At 42.3% G+C, this 17,581-nt stretch overlaps 1 protein-coding gene and 1 long non-coding RNA gene across 51 annotated transcripts in view; one reads left to right on the top strand and one right to left on the bottom strand.

Annotated features, from left to right (window-relative positions):
- The window catches only part of REV1 (REV1 DNA directed polymerase), a 91,167-nt gene that overhangs the window by 69,463 nt on the left and 4,123 nt on the right, over positions 1-17,581 (bottom strand). The gene's annotated exons all lie outside the window — the stretch shown is intronic.
- Positions 9,361-11,633, top strand: LOC145503901 (uncharacterized). The gene is made up of 3 exons (XR_014051892.1): positions 9,361-9,545; positions 9,708-10,386; positions 10,702-11,633. It is a non-coding gene; the product is annotated as an uncharacterized LOC145503901 (long non-coding RNA).

The following is a 17,581-nucleotide window of genomic DNA, read 5'->3' as shown; positions in this document are numbered from 1 at the left end:
ATCTGCTGGAGCACACTGCCATCAGTTCACTCAGGAATTCCCACATGTGTCTGATGAGGCTAGTCAAGCTACCACTGCAAAGAACTTCATTCTGTCTTCTTTACTAGGATTACTGGTGGATTTTACTATCTCCCCACAGAATGGTGTTCATCACCAGGAACAACTGTTTTCAAGCAAAAGTGGTATTTATTTGTTAAAGAATCATTAAGGCTCTAGACAGTTCAGCACACACCAGCAAAATTCCTACTACATATCTAGAAAATGCCCAAATACATACTAACTAGTGTTACTCTACTGGTATTTGTAATCCTCAAGTATATTGACTATTAAGTCATGAAACTGACCTTGAATGGCTTTTATTCAGTCTTATTACTCTAGCCAATGGTGGCTCAGATGATAAAGAATCCGCCTGCGATGCAGGAGACCTGAGTTTGATCCTTAGGTTTGGAAGACCCCTGGAGAAGCACATGGCAACCTACTCCAGTATTCCTGCCTGGAGAATCCCATGGACAGAGGAACTTGGTGGGCTACAGTCCATGGGGTTGCAAAGAGTCAGACACGACTGAGCGACTAAGCACAGAACATCCATACATGGATGGGTTTATCTTATCTTCATTTAATAGTTACTTAAGAAATAGTTGATAAATGAACTAGAATATACAAATATACAAATGAATACACAATGGACGCATGAATATGCAAATTACAGTAGCATAATAATCCATGACTGTGACACAAAGGCAGAGAGCAGCCTGTGGCCACCCAGACCATCACCAGGCAAGGTCAAAATAAAACAACTTTCCTTGTGGCTCTCACCATGTCACTGTGCAATGCCTCTTCTTCAGGGCCTCTTTCTTTACCTGAGTTAGCTGTCAATTCTCTGCTGACAGTTAACAAGCTGCTTAATAAATGGCTTAAAGTATGACCACTCCAGGGACCTGTGTATTTAAAAGGACTTCCCTGTGACCATTCAGAGTGGGAAAGCATATCTTTCTAACACATGCAGTTGGGATGTTCAGACATCCGCATGCAGAAGAATGGAGTTGGACCCTTATCTTACACCATATACAAAAATTAATGGACACAGGATCAGACTTTAATGGAAGGCCTAAAACTATAAAGCTCTTGGAAGAAAATAGGAGAAAAGCTACATGACACTGGATTTGGCAATGATTTCTTGGATATGACATCAAAGCATAGGTAACAAAAGAAAAAATAAATTGGACTAAACCAAAATTTTTAAATCTGCATTAAAAGGATAAATGAAACGAGTAAAAGGCAACTCACAGAATGAGAGAAAATATTTTAAAGCCATCTATCTGCAGAGGGACTAATAACCAGAGTATACACAGAACTGGCTACAACTTAATAAAAAATACAAAGATTAAAAAAAGGGCAAAAAATTTAAATAGACATCTCTTTACAAAGAAAATACACAAGTGGTCATTCAGCCCATGAAAAGATGTTTAACACCACTAACCATATTATGCAAATTGAAACAACAATGAGACCATCTCATGCCCATTAGGATAGCTACTATCAAAAAAACAGAAAATAAGTGTTAACAAGCATGTTAAAAAACAGGAACCCTTGTGCACCACTGGTGGGAAATGGTGTAAATGGTGTAAAATGGTGTAGCCATTATGAAAAATGCTATGGTGGTTCCTCAAAAAACTAGATACAGCACTGCCACATGATCCAACAATTCCACTTCTGGGCACAAAGCCAAAAGGATTGAGATATCTGTACACCAATGTTCACAGCAGCATTATTCTCAAAACCCAGAAGAAAGAAAGCAACCCAAGTGTCCACTGATAGACGAATGGATAAAGGAAGCGTGATATACATAAAGTGGAACAGTATTCAGCCTTAAAAACGAAGGTGGGCTTCCATAGTGGTCCACTGGTTTAGAATCGCCTTGTGAGGCAGGGGACACCAGTTTGATCCCTGGTCCAGGAAGATCCCACATGCCTCGGGGCCACGACTACCCTAGAACCTGGAGCCACAAGTACTGAAGCCCGCACCCAGAGCCTATGCTCCACAAGAGAAGCCACCACAATGAAAAGCCCTCACACAGCAACTGGAACAGCCCCTGCTCGCCACAACTGGAGGAAAGACCATGTAGGACCACGAAAACCTAGCACAGTCAAAAATAAAAGTAAATAAATATTTTTTAAAAAGAAGATAATTACAACAAATGCTGAAAAAATAGGTGAACCTCGAGGGTATTATGTGAAGTGAAATAAGCAAGTCACAAAAAGACAAATGCCATACGATTTATATAAGGTATCCAGAGTGCTCAGATTCACAGACACAGAAAGCAGAACGGGGAGGAGGGGGAACAGGGAGCTACTGTTTACTGGGTAGTTTGAGTTATCCAAGGTGAAAATCACTCCGGGACGATGGATGGTGGAAATGGTTACACAACAATGGGAATGCGCTTAATGCTGCTGAACGAACAGCACACTTAAAAATGGCTAAGATGGTAAAATTTTATGTTATATGTATTTTATCACAATTGAAACTTTTTAAAATAAATTTTTAAAAATAAAAAAAGACCGTAACACTGGAAATACTCCGCAGGCAGTTGGGTTCTCAGGGACTGGCAAGTTGCAGTGAAGGGTAACAGAATGTCCACTGAGAATACAAAGTTTGGGAAGAAGCTTTTCTTCTCTGGGAAATCTGTAGAGCACACCTGGGATTTTTTTCCTCGGAAGGGCAGTGGGCAGAACTAATTGACTATGGCCTTAAATTGAAGAAAATAGGGAAAACCACTGGGCCATTAAGGTATGATCTAAATCAAATCCCTTACAATTATACAGCGAAAGTGCCAAATAGATTCAAGGGATTAGATCTGATAGACAGAGTGCCTGATGAACTATGGACAGAGGTTTGTAACATTGCACAGGAGGTGGTGATCAAAACCATCCTGAAGAAAAAGAAATGCAAAAAGGCAAAATGGTTGTCTAAGGAGGCCTTACAAATAGCTGAGACAAGAAGAGAAGTAAAAGGAAAAGGAGAAAAGGAAAGAGATATCCATCTGAATGCAGAGTTCCAAAGAATAGCAACAAGGAGAGATAAGAAAGCCTTCCTCAGTGAACAGTGCAAAGAAACAGGAAAACAACAGAATGGGAAAGACTAGAATTCTCTTCAAGAAAATTAGAGATACCAAGGGAACATTTCATGCAAAGATGGGCACAATAAAGGACAGAAATGATATGGACCTAACAGACGCTTAAAATAATAAGAAGTGGCAAGAATACACAGAACTACACAAAAAAGATCTTCACGACCTAGATAATCACGATGGTGTGATCACTCACCTAGAGACAGACATTTTGGAGTGCAAAGTCAAGCAAGCCTTAGGAAGCATCACTATGAACAAAGCTAGTGGAAGTGATGGAATTCCAGCTGAGCTATTTCAAATCCTAAAAGATGATGCTATGTAAATGCTGCACTCAATATGCCAGCAAAGTTGGAAAACAGCAGTGGCCACAGGACTGGAAAAGGTCCATTTTCATTCCAGTCCCAAAGAAAGGCAATGTGAAAGAATGTTCAAACTACTGTACCACTGCCCTCATTTCATATGCTAGCAAAGTAATGCTCAAAACCCTCTAAACTAGGCTTTAACAGTACATGAACCAAGTACTCTCAGATGTTCAAGCTGGATTTAGAAAAGTCAGAGGAACCAGAGATCAAATTGCCAATATTCGTTGGATCATACAAAAAGCAACAAAATTCCAGAGAAACATCTACTTCTGCTTCACTGACCACATTAAACCTTTGACTATGTGGATCACAACAAACTGTGGAAAATTCTTAAAGAGATGGGAATAACAGACCACCTTCCCTACCTCCTGAGAAATCTGTACGCCTATCAAGAAGCAAGTTAGTACTGGACATGGAACAACAGACAGGTTCAAAATTGGGAAAGAAGTACGTCAAGGCTGTATATTGTCATCCTGCTTATTTAACTTATGTGGAGAGGACATCATGAGAAATGCCAGGCTGGATGAAGCACAAGCTGGAATCAAGATTACCAGGAGAAATATCAATAACCTCAGATATGCAGATGACACCACCCCTAGGGCAGAAAGCAAAGACTAAAGACTATCAACAGGACTAAAGAGCCTGTTGATAAAGGTGAAAGAGGAGAGTGAAAAAGCTGGCCTAAGACCCAACATTCAAAAATCTAAGATCACGGCATCCGGTCCCATCACTTCATGGCAAACAGATGGGCAAACAATGAAACTAGTAACAGATTTTATTTTCTTGGGCTCCAAAATCACTGCAGATAGTGGTGATTACAGCCATGAAATTAAAAGATGCTTGCTCCTTGCAAGGAAAGCTATGACAAACCTAGACAGCGTATTAAGAGGCAGAAACATCACTTTGATGACAAAGGTCCGTCTAGTCAAAGCTATGGTTTTTCCAGTAGTCATGTATGGATGTGAGAGTTGGACCATAAGAAAGGCTAAGTGCTGAAGAATTAATGCTTTTGAACAGTGGTGTTGGAGAAAACTCTTGAGAGTCCCTCAGACAGCAAGGAGATCAAACTATTCCATCCTAAAGGATATCAACCCTGAATACTCACTGGAAGGACTGATGCTGAAGCTGAAGCTCCAATACTTTGGCCACCTGATGCGGCCAGCCTACTCATTAGAAAAGACCCTGATGCTAGGAAAGATGGAGGGCAGGAAGAGAAGGGGATGACAGAGGATGAGATGGTTGGATGGCATCACCGACTCAATGGACATTAGTTTGAGTAAACTCCGAGAGATGGTGAAGGACAGGGAAGTCTGGGGTGCTGCAGTCCACGGGGTCGCAAAGAGTCAGACATGACTGAGCAACTGAACACCATCACCACCACCGAGTACTGTCCTCACAATACAAGAAGATGAGACAGTGACTACGGAGTTTAACTGGCTGCTCCAACGGGTTCTCGCTTGTCCTTAAATGGGAAAGGCTTCAACACCAGACAAACAGCTGTTTTGAGGTTTTGTTTTTGTTTCTGTTCAACCATAGAGACCCTCATTGTCTAAGGCTATGATCTTTCTCAGATCACTGAGGTTATAAGAGCACAATGGACATTCTTGGAATTCAAAACCCAGGGAAGGAGAACCTTGTTCTAGACCCACCTACACATTAGTCAGGTTGCGACTTTGAACAGACTCACCAATGTATTAAAAACAGAAGTCAGACAACTATCTGCAGGGCATTATTACGTCTTTGTAACACTCTTTTGTCTTCACCATATACTGGCTTTTAGGGATTCTAAATTGAGCTGACAGTTTATATTCTAACACAGGATGTATTTCATACATTTAAAAAACCTTTGAAAAATATACAGAAATAAAACATCAAGATATTTATAACAGATATTACTAACCAAACAGAACTCTTAAAAAAAAATTTTTTTTTAACCTGGTCTCTTCACCTTCAGTACACTGAAAGATTTTCCTATTATCAGTTATTTTAATGTACAAAAAACAATCCTGTACTATAAGATACCAGTTTGATCAACACCAAACACACACAGACTTCAAAGAACTTTCAGTTCAGTTCAGTCGCTCAGTCGTGTCTGACTCTTTGCGACCCCATGAATTGCAGCACGCCAGGCCTCTCTGTCCATCACCAACTCCCGGAGCCTACCCAAACCCATGTCCATCGAGTTGGTGATGCCATCCAACTATCTCATGCTCTGTCGTCCCCTTCTTCTCCCGCCCCCAATCCTACCCAGCATTAGGGTCTTTTCCAATGAGTCAACCCTTCGCACGAGGTGGCCCAAGTATTGCAGTTTCAGCTTCAACATCAGACCTTCTAATGAACACCCAGGATTGATCTCTTTTAGGATGGACTGATTGGATCTCCTTGCAGTCCAAGGGACTCTGAAGAGTCTTCTCCAACACCATAGTTCAAAAGCATCAATTCTGCGACGCTCAGCTTTCTTCACCGTCCAACTCTCACATCCATACATGACCACTGGAAAAACCATAGCCTTGACTAGACGGACTTTTGTTGGCAAAGTAATGTCTTTGCTTTTAAATATGCAATCTAGGTTGGCCATAACCTTCCTGCCAAGGAGTAAGCGTCTTTTAATTTCATGGCTGTGATCACCATCAGCAGTGATTCTGGAGCCCAAAAAAATAAAGTCTGACACTGTTTCCACTGTTTCCCCATCTATTTCCCATGAAGTGATGGGACCAGATGCCATGATCTTAGTTTTCTGAACGTTGAGCTTTAAGCCAACTTTTTCACTCTCCTCTTTCACCTTCATCAAGAGGCTCTTTAGTTCTTCTTCACTTTCTGCCATAAGGGTGGTGTCATCCGCATATCTGAGGTTATTGATATTTCTCCCGGCAATCTTGATTCCAGCTTGTGCTTCTTCCAGCCCAGCGTTTCTCATGATGTACTCTGCATAGAAGTTAAATAAGAAGGGTGACAATATACAGCCTTGACGGACTCCTTTTCCTATTTGGAACCAGTCTGTTGTTCCATGTCCAGTTCTAACTGTTGTTTCCTGACCTGCATACAGGTTTCTCAAGAGACAGGTCAGATGGTCTGGTATTCCCATCTCTTTCAGAATTTTCCACAGTTTATTGTGATCCACACAGTCAAAGGCTTTGGCATAGTCAATAAAGCAGAAATAGATGTTCTTCTGGAACTCTCTTCCTTTTTCGATGATCCAGCGGATATTGGCAATTTGATCTCTGGTTCCTCTGCCTTTTCTAAAACCAGCTTGAACATCTGGAAGTTCATGGTTCACGTATTGCTGAAACCTGGCTTGGAGAATTTTGAGCATTACTTTACTAGCATGTGAGATGAGTGCAATTGTGAGGTAGTTTGAGCATTCTTTGGCATTGCCTTTGTTAGGGATTGGAATGAAGACTGACCTCTTCCAGTCCTGTGGCCACTGCTGAGTTTTCCAAATTTGCTGGCATATCGAGTGCAGCACTTTCACAGCATCACCTTTGAGGATTTGAAATAGCTCAACTGGAATTCCATCACCTCCACTAGCTTTGTTCGTAGTGATGCTTTCTAAGGCCCACTTGACTTCACATTCCAGGATGTCTGGCTCTAGGTGAGTGATCACACCATCGTGATTATCTGGGTCGTGAAGATCTTTTTTGTACAGTTTTTCTGTGTATTCTTGCCACCTCTTCTTAATATCTTCTGCTTCTGTTAGGTCCATACCATTTCTGTCCTTTATCGAGCCTATCTTTCCATGAAATGTTCCTTTGGTATCTCTAATTTCCTTGAAGAGATCTCTAGTCTTTCCCAATCTGTTGTTTTCCTCTATTTCTCTGCATTGATCGCTGAGGAAGGCTTTCTTATCTCTCCTTGCTATTCTTTGGAACTCTGCATTCAGATGGGAATATCTTTCCTTTTCTCCTTTGCTTTTCGCTTCTCTTCTCTTCCCAGCTATCTGAAAGGCCTCCTCATACAGCCATTTTGCTTTTTTGCATTTCTTTTCCATGGGGATTTTCTTGATCCCTGTCTCCTGTACAATGTCACGAACCTCTGTCCATAGTTCATCAGGCACTTTATCAGGTCTAGTCCCTTAAATCTATTTGTCACTTCTACTGTATACTCATAAGGGATTTGATCTAGGTCATACCTGAATGGACTAGTGGTTTTCCCTACTTTCTTCAATTTAAGTCTGAATTTGGCAATAAGCAGTTCATGATCCGAGCCACAGTCTGCTCCCGGTCTTGTTTTTGCTGACTGTATAGAGCTTCTCCATCTTTGGCTGCAAAGAATATAATCAATCTGATTTCAGTGTTGACCATCTGGTGATGTCCACGTGTAGAGTCTTCTCTTGTCTTGTTGGAATAGGGTGTTTGCTATTAACCCATCAATAAAAGTGGCTACAATATACAGAGCATTCTCTAAACAACAAACTGTATGTGTGGGTACATACGCCTTTTCAAGAAGTGGATCTGATCTACCTTTTCTCAAGGCATTCTCTATTACCCTCCAAATTCATGGTTTGTGTTCATACACTGCTTTGTCAGGTTGCTTGTATTCAGTTGTGCTAGGTGTCCATTTTCAAAAACAGTTTTTCCTTCTATGTAAAAGCACTATATGTTTACTGCAGAAAACTGAGGAACTACAGGGAGCAAAAAAGGGAAGGGAAAATTATCACATTTCCACCTTCCTAAAAAAAAAGAAAAATCACCTGTTGACTGACACTGTTTATTTCCTCTTCAGTATTCCTTAAATTTTTAACATTGAAATTTAAATGCTATGTTAAACAATGTTATGCTAAATTATTTAAATTTAAATGTTAAAAATTTAAACACACCACTGTATCTTACCACTGCATTTCCACAGTGTCTTTCTTTTCCCAAGGAGGTCTGTACACCTCCTATTTATCTCGACAATACCTCTATCGAATAGGGAGGCCAAATGCTGATTATTTCACACTCAGGCGCCTTCTAGGTAAAAGGGCTGAAATGTCTGATAAGGCTGCACGGCCGGTGTGTGGTGCAAAACCACACTCATCTTGTACAAATGTATGTCTCCAAGTCTCCAATGGAGACATGAACAATGCTATCAGTGTAACAAACTTCTGAAAACAACACTCCCACTGAACTGAACCAGCCTAACACGGTTCCACAACACAAGATGCTTCGACTCTGGCACCATCTGGGTCAGAAACAGTAGCTGCCAGACATGTGACAGAAGGACTGCAGAGGGAAACACGCCCATGAACAGCCTGCACCCAGAACCCGCTGTGTGTCCACAGTCATGAGAGGTAGAGACCCAGGAACAGTGTCCCCTTCAGCCGGTTCTCTGGCCTTAAGCCGTCAGTAGTTCCTTCATCTGTGGATAGAGGGGGCCTGACAAACTCTAGTCTCTTACAGTTTTTAAAAATTATGATTCTATACATCTATCCATTTATTAAAAAGGCTTTCACGATGAAAGCACACGTATTATGCTACTCTGTTTATATGTCCAGGAAACAAAGGCTGTGCACAGATGTGGCTCTAACAGTAAGTAATGAACCCTGCTCAGTGAGAGGTCTGGCCATTGCCCCTGGCTTGCCCTGCTGATAAATGTCTCCTTTTACCTGAGGGTTAACAGCCACTTCAGGTAGTCTAACAATAAGATTTATGGTGGAGGCTTTGGGCCATGCGCCACTAACCTTCTGAGGGGCTGGAGACAGAAGGTCAACCTCATCTGTCTGACCAAACTCCAATAAAAACCCTGGCCACTAGGTGAGCTGCCCTGGTTGGCAATACTTCTTGGGTATTGTCAACTGTCATTAACAGAAGTCACCCCCAGCTCACACTGCAGCGGTGCAGCCAAAGTTCCACATGGAACGCCCCTGTGGCCGGCTTTAGCCTGCATCTGTTCACTGAAATAAGTCACCACCACGACGACCACAACAGCTCCCAAGAGCTCTGAGGCCTTCCAGTGAGCTACTGCACCTGAGGGTGGTCCTGGGGACCCCCAAACTCTGGAGTGCCAGAATGACAACAGTCTCCCAGTATTCATTCTTTCTTTTAGTAAAAGAACACCTCTCCTAACCCATCTTGGTGGTAAGCAGGGCTGCAAAGGGAGGCTTCATTTCCTTAGCTCCTTTAAATCAGGAGTGGCCACATGACTAAGCTCTGGCCAGTGAGATGAGAGTAGAGTAATGAATACAAAACTCTGTGCCATTTTTTCTGAAAAGAAGTTGTTTACTCTTTTTTGGAATGCAGCTTTGAGGTGACCGAGCTTCAACCAACAGAACAAGGACAGGGGATGGCTAAGAAAACAGAAGGAACCTGGGCCCTCAATGACCTAAAACAAGCAGTCGTCCATCAGCTGTGACCTGCCACCTATCACAGGGGAGAGAACTATTAATACTTTGTCATCACCCATATCACTGTGCTCCAAGTCTCGGTCACAACCTTGTATCCTGGTACCTTGTTACCCTGCACCCTAATGAATGCACCTACATTTCATTGTTTGGGTATTATGACTCAGAATCAATTATTTCAACAAACTACACAGAAATAAAGAGAGACAAGCAATAAGATAGAGAATTAAAATTTATGGATATACAGGTTTCGCCCTCTTTTTTCAAAAATTTACTTTGCACCACTTTACTCTTAAGAAAGACCTACATCAGTACATGTTCTCACTAACCAAAAGAAATCTCAAGAAGATTTTCACTTCTACAAAAAAACGGGAAAGCAAGAGCAGCATTTGGCTTGCTTTGCAGCAGCCTGTTACCAAGGGAGCGTGCACCCAAGCACTGCCTGGCTCCTTCTCCAGGATCCACGCTCAGTATCACAGCATCAAGCCCCCACTGTGGTGGATCGAGTCACTAGATCTGTGAGCATCTGTACTCCATCTCAGTTTATATTTTGCACCCATTGGCAAGACAGTCTTACGGTAATTGTTTCTTTGCTTTTTGCCATTTCAGCTTAAGAAAGGTTTCAAAGGAACACAGTCAGCAGGGGAAATCTGTATTCAAACTGAAAATGGGTAACATACTTGTAATGTCCTGTTTGAGGCTGATCTTGCTAAAAGCAAATTTTCTATCTCAAACGATTCAATATAACAAATTTCTCTCTTATCCTCTTGGTTATTCACAACAATGAAAATACATTCCCCTCCCCCTGCAAATGACTGATCTAACAAAATCAGTCATTTGAAAACAAGGTGTTCTAAAAGAATCACTAATAATTTTCTTCCCTGTAATTACAGACTTCCATAGAAGGAAAAGGAAATGAAGACACAGTTGTAATAAAGTACAGAGAACCACCTCCTCTGGTTTTCAAGGGTGTAGCAACACTAACTGGTTTCCTAATGCCCTTCATCAACTTGGTGAACTCCAACTGCTCATTCAAGTAACTCCACTAGGAGGTCCCACCTGCTTCTCAAAGTCAGCATGTCCAAAAGTAGGGATCAAGCTACAAAGAACAAGAAAAGAATGTTCTGGAGATGATAGGATTTTAGAAAAGAGAGTCAGCAAGGAGTGATTTCACTAAGGAGAAGCTCCAGTCACACAGGAAAGCCAGACAGACACCTGGAGGAAGTTCAAGGTTGCAGTAAATCAAGGACTCCCAAGGCCACCCCAGAAGGCAGAGACAGAACTCAGCTGGAGAACAAAGGGAGTGCTGTCAGAGAAGAGGGCGGCCTGTACTCACACTGGAGCTTCACCAGCAGCTCCTGGAGGGCATGTTAAAACACACACTGGGCCCAACTGCAAGCTCCTCACTTTGTAGGTAGGTCAGGAGTGGGGCTGGGTACCTGAATTTCTAAAAGCTCCCAGGTAACGTTGATGCTGCTGGTGTGAGGCACAGACTTTGAAAACCACCAGCTTTGCCTACAGTGCACCTAGAGTGGTCACAGAGGACAGAGACAAGTATAAGCAAAGTTCAGAGGCAGTGAGACAGAGCATACTAAGGAGGAAGAATGCCGTTATGACTTGCACCAGTAGAAAGAACTTCACAAAAGTAAATGCAGCTCAGCAAGAGGAGGTCTGGATTAGATTACGGGTAACAAGATCTTTCCTGTCCTTCGCCTTCCCCTCCCTCTCCCCCCAAATTCCAGGTCTGATCCAATAGTTTACTCCATCTTCACTGAATATTTACTGTAATTTGCCATTTTCAAGATGAATAAAGTGTAAACCACAATCCAAAATTATCTTTTAGAGAAGAAAGATTTGCACAGAACTGCAATACTGGAGCCAACATGAGCGGCATCGACAAAAAGCAACAGACCCCCAGGAAGACAGCAGTAGGTAGCTCTCTGGGTGGGGAATAGATCCAAAAAGACACCACTGAAAAGGCGGATCTGAGCTGAGGGCAATGAATAAGATTTTAACAGGCAGAGGGGAATTAAAAAGGGATTTCAAGAAGAAAAAAAAAGCTGTTCAAGGCAACATTCCGGGGCTGACACACAGACAGAGTCAGTGACAGATGAACTAACAAGGCAGGTAAGGGAATAGAACAGTAGGCCCTCAAAATCATAAGAAGTCTGAACCTTCCTTTGTGAAAGTGAGGGAAAGAAAAAAGTTAGTCTCTCAGTCGTGCCCAACTCTTTGTGACCTCATGGACTGTAGCCCGCCAGGCTCCTCTGTCCATGGGATTCTCCAGGCAAGAATGCTGGAGTGGGTTGCCATTCCCTTCTCCAGGGGATCTTCCTGACCCAGGGATCGAACCCTGGTCTCCCGCAATGGTAGGCAGGTTCTTTACCATCTGAACCACTATACCTGTGAGTATCAATGATAGGGGAGGTAATGATTGCACACGGGGCGAGGTTCTGGCTCCTCTACACCAAGAAAGAGTTCATGTTTGCTGCCCACACAAAGCATTAGAGCTACGAACTCACAAGGCAGACATGGCAACACACAACTAGAAACAAACCCTTCTGAGTAACTGCAATTCAAAAATAAGGTCAGAGCCACTCTAGTCTAGATCTGCTATCAGTACCATCTGTCACAAACCTCTTCTCTCACAAATCCTTATGTTAACGCAACTGCAAGTGAAAATAGAGTGTTTAAGAAACAGTCACTGCATTACTTTCTGGCCCCTTTTCTCTTGCTTTGTGACAAAAATTCCCTATGTTAAAAACAACCACAAACAACTCCACTACTTTCTAGGATGACAGGACACTTTACCAAGCTACTATATTCATCGTAAGACACTAGAAGTCTTCCTTAAGACAGTTTATTTAGGTTCTATGCCTGCATTAACAGATTCTATTTCTGAGAAACCCTCAGTGAGCTCCAAGAGGATATAATAACCTTTAAGGGACAATCAGAAATAAGATGTTCCGTTGGGCATAAATAATATGCCAAAAAATTAACCTTCAACACTGTAAACCTAGCAACTTCAACTCAAGATCTAAAATTCAACGTGCCGACTAAGTGGCTACAAGATTTTACAACTCTAACACCACCACCTCCCCCTCAGTAACAAGAATCCCATGTCATAGATTTGGGTCTCTTTTCAGTTAACAATAGTAATAACCTAAGTTTAAAATTACAAGTTCAAAAAGAAACCAAGAGTAAACTTTTTAGAGTCAAAATTACCATGCTTTTAAAATACCAAAAGGCATGTAGTTTATAACCCTACCTACAGCACAATTTATATAAATAAAGTATTTAACTCAAATGAACCCAGGTTTCAAATGCCATTATTTCCATAAGAGAAAATGCTATTTTCAACAGAAGGTAATCTTTCTACATACATAAATATATTCAAATGCAACCTGCTCCAATTTTTAGTATATTGGCGATCTCCAAGTTAACTACTGCAGAGTTGTGTCCAAGACTGAGCTATAACAACATCTGTTAGCACTTCTTTAGCTACTGTTCTTTAAGAAAGAATCTGGCTGGCCTTTGTCCCAGGTTCCTGGGAGACTCTAAACCCCTGGAATTTCACAACTGACAGCAGTCTCTTTGTTATCCACAGTGGACCCCCAGGACCAAGTCTCTTATATAAACAGGTGACTCCCAGGTGGCTCCTTATTTCAAGATGGGGAGGCCACGCTGGAAAGGACAACCAAGTGATTAGAGGCTTGGCTCTGAGCCACATGCCATCAGCCCGATCTCCTGGAAGAAGAGGGGTCTGTAGATGAAATTTGACCTTGTGGTCCACGATTCAATCAATCGTGCCAATGTAATAAAAACCCAATAAAACCTCTGGACTCTTGAGATGCAAGTGAACTTCCCTGGTAATCAGCAACTGACGGGGTAGGAGGAGGATGAGTCCTGAGGACACGGAAGCACCGGGCCTGGGACCCTCTCAGACCTCTCTCCACGTCTCTCTTCATTTGGCAGATCCTGGTTTGTATCCTTTCTAATAAAATGTTAATTCTAAGTACAGCACCTTCCTGAGTGCTGTGAGTCATTCTAACAAATGATCAAATCTGAGGGGGCAATGGGACCTGGTCCCAAATATGGGGCCAGGTGGTCACAAGTGCAGAGGGCCTGTAAGCCCCAAAGCCTGCAGCTGGCATCTGAAAAAAAGGGAGACTGATGCCCTTAACCTGAGGCACCAGGTTGGCTGCCCCAGCGCTGGGCTGTTAAGAGCCAAAACCACGTGGTGCATATAAAACAGGACATACAGACCTGCCCCTCGTCTCAGGACTTAACAGAGGCTAAATGAGAAAAAGCTGAGTGAAAGCACTTTTTAAGGTCTGTGCATAGTCGCTCAGTTGTGTCCAACTCTGTGACCCCTTGGACTGTGACCCACCAGGCTCCTCTCTCCGTGGGGATCCTCCAGGCAAGAATACTGGAGTGGGTTGCCGTGCTCCTCCAGAGGATCTTCCCAACCCAGGGATCGAACCCAAGTCTCCCATCTTGAGCCACCAGGGATGCCCTTTTAAGGCCTAAAGCATTACAAAAAGGGATTTTTTTGGTTATGTGCTCAAAGATATTAAAGAAGAAATTATTAAAATATTTTTAAAATTCATGATTGTTCAGCTTAAATTTCTAAAAGGATTAAAATATCAATAAATAGCCAGCAAGTCATATAGAAATAAAGTTTACTATAAAACTGAGAAATTCAATGAAAACCATTTTAAATCTCAAATGTAGAAATGATGGAGTTTAGAAAATGTGAAATTCAGCTATTGTATTCTGATTAAACCTCCCAAGAGCTTATTTTAGCCTTGATTCTGATCAAGCATGATTGAGAACAATAAGCAACATTTTGCCTGCTCATATACTAGGCTCAAACAAAAACTATTTACATCATAACCAACTTTATGCCCATCCCCAACTAATCTTTTAATTTAAGGATAAGACCACATTGGTCTTTAAAAAGTTTCTCAAAACATCCCAGATGCATATGGCAGAATATACCATTCAACTCTACCCTCTTGAACCTAAGACACTAAGCATACACTGGTCTTTCCCTCGGTGATAAAGGGGGAGATTTAGAGTACCAGAGAAAAAATGGCTTTGGAGTTTCTAAGGCCCAAGAATAGCAAGGAGAGATAAGAAAGCCTTCCTCAGCGATCACTGCAAAGAAATAGAGGAAAACAACAGATTGGGAAAGACTAGAGATCTCTTCAAGAAAATTAGAAATACCAAAGGAACATTTCATGCAAAGATGGGCTCGATAAAGGACAGAAATGGTATGGACCTAACAGAAGCAGAAGATATTAAGAAGAGGTGGCAAGAATACACAGAAGAACTGTACAAAAAAGATCTTCACGACCCAGATAATCACGATGGTGTGATCACTCACCTAGAGCCAGACATCCTGGAATGTGAAGTCAAGTGGGCCTTAGAAAGCATCACTACGAACAAAGCTAGTGGAGGTGATGGAATTCCAGTTGAGCTATTTCAAATCCTCAAAGGTGATGCTGTGAAAGTGCTGCACTCGATATGCCAGCAAATTTGGAAAACTCAGCAGTGGCCACAGGACTGGAAGAGGTCAGTCTTCATTCTAATCCCAAAGAAAGGCAATGCCAAAGAATGCTCAAACTACCTCACAATTGCACTCATCTCACATGCTAGTAAAGTAATGCTCAAAATTCTCCAAGCCAGGCTTCAGCAATACGTGAACCGTGAACTTCCAGATGTTCAAGCTGGTTTTAGAAAAGGCAGAGGAACCAGAGATCAAATTGCCAATATCCGCTGGATCATCGAAAAAGCAAGAGAGTTCCAGAAAAATATCTATTTCTGCTTTATTGACTATGCCAAAGCCTTTGACTGTGTGGATCATAATAAACTGTGGAAAATTCTGAAACAGATGGGAATACCAGACCATCTGACCTGTCTCTTGAAAAACCTGTATGCAGGTCAGGAAGCAACAGTTAGAACTGGACATGGAACAACAGACTGGTTCCAAATAGGAAAAGGAGTACGTCAAGGCTGTATATTGTCACTCTGCTTATTTAACTTCTATGCAGAGTACATCATGAGAAACGCTGGGCTGGAAGAAGCACAAGCTGGAATCAAGATTGCCGGAAGAAATATCAATAACCTCAGGTATGCGGATGACACCACCCTTATGGCAGAAAGTGAAGAAGAACTAAAGAGCCTCTTGATGAAGGTGAAGGAGGAGAGTGAAAAAGTTGGCTTAAAGCTCAACATTCAGAAAACTAAGATCATGGCATCTGGTCCCATCACTCCATGGGAAATAGATGGGGAAACAGTGGAAACAGTGTCAGACTTTATTTTTTTGGGCTCCAGAATCACTGCTGATGGTGACTGCAGCCATGAAATTAAAAGACGCTTACTCCTTGGCAGGAAGGTTATGGCCAACCTAGATTGCATATTTAAAAGCAGAGACATTACTTTGCCAACAAAAGTCCGTCTAGTCAAGGCTATGGTTTTTCCAGTGGTCATGTATGGATGTGAGAGCTGGACAGTGAAGAAAGCTGAGCGCCGAAGAATTGATGCTTTTGAACTGTGCTGTTGGAGAAGACTCTTGAGAGTCCCTTGGACTGCAAGGAGATCCAATCAATCCATCCTAAGGGAGATCAATCCTGGGTGTTCATTGGAAGGTCTGATGTTGAAGCTGAAACTCAAGTACTTTGGGCACCTCATGCGAAGGGTTGACTCATTGGAAAAGACCCTAATGCTGGGTAGGATTGGGGGAGGGAGGAGAAGAGGATGACAGAGGATGAGATGGTTGGATGGCATCACCAACTCGATGAACACGGGTTTGGGTAGACTCCGGGAGTTGGTGATGGACAGGGAGGCCTGGCGTGCTGCGGTTCATGGGGTCGCAGAGAGTCGGACACGACTGAGCGACTGAACTGAACTGAACTGAACTGAACTGACTTCACATTCCAGGATGTCTGGCTCTAGGTGACAAGGTGATGTCAAAAATCATTACAGCTTACCATGGCGTAAAAATGTTCTACACCAATGTATACCTCCTTACTAAAAACAGAAATAACAAAGGTTTGCACCACAATCAACAGAAACACATGTATTTACTTGCCACCTGAAATCTATTTTAGCCTTAAGCAACTTTAAAGATAGTCATATTTTCCTAAATCTGATGCCTCACATCTATGACACGCAAAGCCTTTTCAAACTAACTACAGAGCTGACCTACCGGGACACACATGATGCTCTGACTTATTTTTAATGACTTAATAATTCTGCATATCGTCACCCTATTAAAATGCTTCACACTTATAAAACACAGACATTTAAGTATAGTACAGATGGTCCCTAACTTAGAATGCTTTTGTTTACAATTTTTCAACTTTATGGTGATGTCAAAGTGACACACGTTCAACAGAAACCACACTTGCCCTTCTGACCTCTCCTGGAGCCACAGACATCAGTGTGATACTCTCTAGTGATGCTGGGTTGGGGCTCCACATTTCCCAAGTGGCCACCCAGTCCTGAGGATGGACCACTGATACACTCACCACCATTCTGCTTTTCACGTTCAGTATAGTATTGAGGCTTCCCAAGGGGCTCAGTGGTAAAGAATCCACCTGCCAATGCAGGCGATGCAAGAAACACAGGTTCAATTCCTGGGTCAGGAAGATCCTCTGGAGGGAATGACTACCCACTCCAGTATTCTTGCCTGGAGAATTCCAGGGACAGAGGAGCCTGGTAGTTGTAAAGTCCATACAGTACATGGGGTTGCAGAGACAGACACAA

This window comes from Giraffa tippelskirchi, chromosome 4 (assembly GCF_054371585.1).
Source record: "Giraffa tippelskirchi isolate mGirTip1 chromosome 4, T2T-mGirTip1v1.2.pri, whole genome shotgun sequence".
NCBI lineage: Eukaryota > Metazoa > Chordata > Mammalia > Artiodactyla > Giraffidae > Giraffa > Giraffa tippelskirchi.
Note: the sequence above shows the minus strand (reverse complement) of the source record. Positions and strands in the feature narration are given on the sequence as shown.